Raw genomic sequence first — 6,428 nt, forward strand, 5'->3', positions numbered from 1 at the left:
CTGCCATGCTTCCTGGGCAACGGTGATATGAGAAATTTGATGGAATTCATCTGAGGACACACCACAAAAAGTTGCGTTAAGTGCTTTACTATTAGCATTTGACGCCGCGAGAGCTGCCTTATCCCAAGTGGATTTGGCTGCCTTTGGCTTTGTCCAACCTATTTCAATAGCATCCCAAACAGCCTTATCTATAGAACACAGAAATGCTCTCATCCTTACCTTCCAAAATGCATAGTTGCTACCATCAAAATATGGTGAAGCATTTAAAGATTGAGACCAGTCCATCTCAATATGGGGTCAAGGATCACACTATGGTAATGAAACCAAGAAGAGTGTACCCGCTCTGATACCAATTGATAGTTCAATAAGTGTATAAAACATTTTGAACGTTTAGATCCCAAATGTACAAATTACCAATTCAAGTTTAATATCAAACAATTAATGTGCGAAAAATGAACATAAGCTTAATACAAAATTGATAAACAATCTAAACCAAATAAAATCACATTCACAGTAGAAATTAAATGGAAAAGATTAAGGGAAGAAAGATGCAAACACAAGGACAACACTCGATGTGTTATCGAAGAGGAAACCGAAGCCCTCGACGTAAAACCTTTCCGCCGCCCTCCAAGCGGTAAACAATCCACTAAAGAATGTAGTTGGGATACATGAATAGCAGAAGACCCTCCAAGCCTAATCTACCCAATGTACCTAAGCCTTCCAAACTCCTACTCCAACGAGGTTACGTCGAACCTATTTCTTCTTTAGCTTGCCGGATTCCGCTACTTGACCATAGCATCTACCAATATGAAATTGGTCAATTCTTAACTGCTTCCCAAACACCAAATGGCCTCCTCACAGATATGGGTATGGTGAGAAAAGGTTTTGGTAATGTACCTCTCAAGGATTTGACAATGGAGAGGAAGAGAGTAAAGGAATTTGAAGAATCTCTATATGAAGATTGTGGATGAATCAATCTTGTTTTTCTCTTGGGTTTCTCTCCCAAAATTCTCTTTGGAAGCTCTCTAAATGTCATGGGTATAAGGGTATATATATAGTAGGGTGAGAAGGAATGTGAAAAGTCAGTTTTTCCCAAACAGGGTGTTCTAGCGACTTGACCTCGCGACTAGGTTGAGTCACAAGTTCAAGCCGCGAGCTAACGGCCTGGCCAGCCTGGGACTTTTGTCCTATAGTGCAACAGCTGACGCGACTCTTTAGCTTCTAGCATGCTTGGCACGTGTACAACTTTTTGGCGGCTCGCAAGCCGCGAGCCACCCGCGAGATCCAGTCGTGAGTCCCTGCTTCTTTGCACATTCTTGAACATTTCTTCACACTTTCTCACACGCTACTCTTACATGATTCCCACCTAAATACAGGGTTACTAATTGCTAAGATACAAGCAAATTTGGCACGAAATAAAGCCAACAAGATGGTTGATAAAATTCAACCTTACAGCATGGAATCTCTCGGGTAGAGATCTGAGCACCTTTCTCACAATCTTGGGTTCAGGAATGGTTTCCCCAAGATTGAAAGCTGAGTTCACTATGTCCTTAAACTTGGCGTAGAACTCATCAAACGACTCATCTTCCTCCATCTTGATCTCTTCGAAGCTTGTAGTAAGCCTCTGAAATTTCGAATCCTTAACAGCCTTAGTTCCTTCATAGGTTGTCTGGAGGATGGTCCATGCCTCCTTAGCAGTTTCAGTAGAGGATATCTTCTTGAATTCCTCATTAGTGACTGTACTAAACAAAGCATTCAATGCCCTGCTGTTGAAGTTTGCCGCCTTGATCTTGGCTTCATCTCAATTGGCCAGTGCTTCCTTTGCCTTGGTCCAGCCTATCTCAACAGCTTGCCACACTTTCTTATCTAAAGACTGCAAGAAAGCTCTCATGCATACTTTCCAGTATGCATAGTTAGTGTCATCAAATAAATGATGTATAATTAATGACTTATCCATGACAAACAGGGGTCAATGGATCAACACAGCAAAGATTAACCCTAATCAGAATGTGTCTGCTCTGATACCACTTGATAGACCAAAAACAAATTGACTCCTTATGATTAATTAGTCAAGTTTATTAATTAATCAAATTAACATGCAAAGTGCATGGTACCACAAACAAATCACCAATTAAATTAAATGCAGCGGAAATTAAATTGACACGGTGATTTGTTTACGAATGGGGAAAACCAACATGGCAAAAACCCCACTGAGTGATGTAAGGTTGAATTTATTCAACCATCTAATTGGCTTTATTCCGTGCCAAATTTGCTTGTAATTCAGCATTTAGTAACCCTGTATTTAGGTGGGTTTGTTGTAAGGGTAGTGAGTGAGATAGAGTGAAGATTGCTCAAGAGTGTGCAAGAAAACAGAGAGTCGCGGCTGGGACTCGCGGGTGGACTCGCGGCTGCAAGCCGCCAAAAGCTGCACACGTGCCAAGCATGCTGGAACATGAACAGTCATGCTAGCTGGAGCACTACAAGACAAAACAGGACAACTGGCCATACGGTTAACTCGCGACTGGATCTCGCGACTTGGTCAAGCCGCGAGCCACCCCTGTTTTGCCAAAACCTGACGTTTCACATTCCTCTCCACTCCAGTATAAATACCCCTTTAACCCACGATTGAAAGAGAGCTTCCAGAGAGAATTTTGAGAGAGAAACCCTAAAGAAAAACCAGAATGCTTCACCCACAATCTATACCTTAGAGTCTCTTCAAATTCCCTTACTCTCTTCCTCTCCATTGTCAAATCCTTGAGAGGCATTATACCAAACCTGGTTCTCACCATTATCATCTCTGTGAGACAGTCGTTTGGAGTTCTGGGAAGCAGTTAGGAAGGAGCCAATCTTCATTGGTTGATGCTACGGTCTAGTAGCGGAATCCGGGAAGCTAGAAAAGAAAAAGGTTCGGCGCAACCTCGTTGGAGCAAGAAGCTTGAAGGGCTTAGGTGCACTGGGTAGATTAGGCTTGGAGGGTCTATTGCTGTCCTTGTATCCCAACTGTATTTTCTAGTGGATTGATTACCGCTTGGAGGGCGGCGGAGAGATTTTTCGCCGAGGACTTCGGTTTCCTCTTCGATAACACATCGCGTGTTGTCTTTGTGTTTGCATCTTCCTTCCTCTCTATCTTTGCTTTTATATTATCTGCTGTGGATTTTATTTTGTTATGGCTTAGATAGTTTATAACCAATTTCATATTATAGCATATGTTAAGTTTCCGCACACTAGTTGTTTGACATATTGCTTGTATTGGTTAAGTTGGTTTTTGGGGGTCTAAACGTTCAAAAGTGTTTTTGTACACGTTTTTGAACTTTCAAGTGATTTTAAGGTCACCACTCCCGAGAATCTACTATTATCAAAACAAGCGGTTACAAGTAAAGGAATCCCAATATCTTCTACCAACCTACAATTGAACCCTTATCCCAATACCCAATTGGACTTGTTTTGTAGTAACAATCTTTCCTTATAATGCACAGCTCTCAGTATGTGACTAACTAACTGCGCAGATCCCAGTACGTGACTTCAATCACCAACTAAAGAAGGTTGTTGGCTGCAAACACAGCAACTTCTACACAAGAACGATGTACTAGGGAAAATTTATCTCCGGTCACAATTTGCTTGAACAAACTTTGCACAACACTTGTGCAACTTGTGTCCACTTTGACGGCCCTTAAAATAATCATTTTATATGTCTAGGATTGTGAGAAAAGAAAGCTCAAATACATAATCACGAATTGGAGTCAAAACAGAACTAAAACTTTGTTTTTCATAAACCTTGACAGATAGCCATCTGTCGAGCAGCTGTCAAGCCACGGGGCTGGAATAGCTCTTCAAGCTCGATAGATACTAGTTGTCGAGCTAGCTGTCGAGCTTTAATGAACTTGCACTTTCAGCTTGAATCTTGGACAGACTTGCATGACTTCAACACTTGATCTTGAAACAAAGTTTCTTAAAGTATTAAATACATCCTAGATCTATCCAAATATAAGTAAAGTGTGTTTTGTCAAAGGATTAGTCAATTACATAAAATAGTGACATATGTTCCTAACAAGTAAATCACATATGTCCTAACATTTATGTTCAACGACTAGTACGTTACTAATTGGAGCTCTGAATTGTACAGCTCACTTGTTACTGTTGCTCCATTTGTCACGCTTTTTCATCTATGCACGTAATAAATGTGTAATGCTTGCTTTCCTCGTCATTAAGAGGAAGGACTATTCTAAATCATTTTTTGACTCATCAATTATCTTCCATTATAATTATTTGTATTTTTTAATAAAGATTCTCGTTTATATTGTAATAATAACCATTACCGTCTATCAATTATTTGAAAATTCTGAGGCATTCGTACGAAATCTCCATATTTCCAATCTGAGGCGTAAGACAAAAAGTTGTCGTTTTTAAAAATTGATTACCGCAATAATGTAGGTAATGAGGACCTAGCTAGCTAAGAGATCCTAATTGGGTAATAATATAGATCTATATGTTCTTATCTCATATATATATATATGTCCTAACAATTTCAATTCAATACACCTAGTAAGCAAGTCATCAAATTAATGCCGACCCACTTTAGTTGATTGAGAAGCTAAACGAAGTGACTGGCTTTAAGGGTGCATGTCGATAACCGTGCGGCTTCTTCTATTCCTTCATTATGTGATTTTTAACTTGTTAGGCGAATATATATTGTACTATTTTAATTTTGTGAGTTCATGCACCTTTTGCAATTTGCATGAATATATTCTCTTGCTTTTTCATGATTATATTTTGATTTTTGAACATTCATGCATGGACAATTTACGATGATGGAACAGTACTGTAAGAGTAAGACTACACCCTTTTAATTAAACTTGGCAGCCAAGTACTTATTACCCAATAAAAATAAACTTGACAGCTAGTTAACTTCAATGTCATTTTCCTGTCAGTTTTGATTTTATCAATTCCAGTCCATTATGATAATGAATACTAAGGTCCGTTTAAATACGGTTGATTACTAAAAATTGAAAATTAAAAACTGAAAATATTAAAGTAAAATAATTTTTAAAGGTGTAAATAGTATCATGAGACTCATTTTTAATGAAAATTTTACTTAAAAAAGAGGTTTGTGGATCCCGTAAACAGTGCACGAGATCTACTGACAGACGCATTCTTCAGCCAGATGTAAACGTTGATACAAAATGTGGTATCCAAACGTATTCTATGTGAACATTTGGATGCAACTGAAATGAGTTTTCAGCTGCATCCAGCATCTGTCAGCAAGTCCCGTGCATTGTTCACGGGACTTACAAACCTCTTTTTTAGCAAAACTTTCATTAAAAATAGGTCTTACGATACTATTCACACATTTAAAAATTATTTTGTTACAATATTTTCAATTTTCAGTTTTCAACAATAAACAGTATCCAAACAAACTCTAAATAGACATAATTTTGAAACCTTGATGCTCATGCTCTGGTATATAACATAAAGAAGAATGACTCCCCCATAAAGAAGAAGGACTCCCCGTAAACTAATCCTTGTTACATAATATGTCAACGAGTAATTATATAATAGAAGTTAGAGTTTCATCTTAATTTTAAATCAAAATATATACTTTTGGTAAGCTCTACTTGGTATTAGTAAGCTATCAATTGATGTAATTAATTCTTACTTCACTCGCCCTTAAAAGTTATCATGACTTTCAAGTGGAATGTGTGGTGTATCGAACTCATTTCTCTTTTCTTTATGTGTATATGTGTTTGTTTCTCAAAAAAAAAAAAAAAAAAAAAAAAAAAAAAAAAAAAAAAAAAGATTGATATAATCAACAACTAGCATTTTCTTTGAGCAAATGAAAAAATTTCTTGGTGAAAAGATCTTCTAGATATAAATTTTAACATTTTCACAGGCTTCTACAAAGTTAGTAATGCATTGCTTGGTACTACTATTTTCCATTATATTTTTGGAATTTAGGAGGTTGATACCCATTTAAGTATTCTCATGTGATCAATGCGCTTTGTATAGAGCTTTGGATACATGAGAGAACTTGTAAGAGAACCTCTATTTTATGCTCGGATGGTATTAGTTATTGATGATACACGAAATACTTAGTGAGCCAATCATCCAAATAGAAGTATTGGAATACCTACAAGAATAAAACATACTATTGAAGGTTATTAGTGCGGTGCCAGCCTAAGCTTTCTCATGCTTAAGTTAGAAACTCACATATACCCAATAAACCTAAAAATGCTATTCTATTAGGGCTTTTTTTTTTTTTTTTTTTTTTTTTTTTTTTTTTTTTTTTATGGTGATTCTATTAGGGCTTTTGCTGCCACATAGCTTGAAGTGGAGAATGCCTGGGCTTTATATAGGAGCTAGTCTGGGTTGACTACCTTCCGAAAATTTCTTCAGTTTTCCATTACTGATGAATTATGATAAGTGGGGGGTAA

Source organism: Quercus robur, chromosome 4, assembly GCF_932294415.1.
Source record: "Quercus robur chromosome 4, dhQueRobu3.1, whole genome shotgun sequence".
NCBI classification, from domain to species: Eukaryota; Viridiplantae; Streptophyta; class Magnoliopsida; order Fagales; family Fagaceae; genus Quercus; species Quercus robur.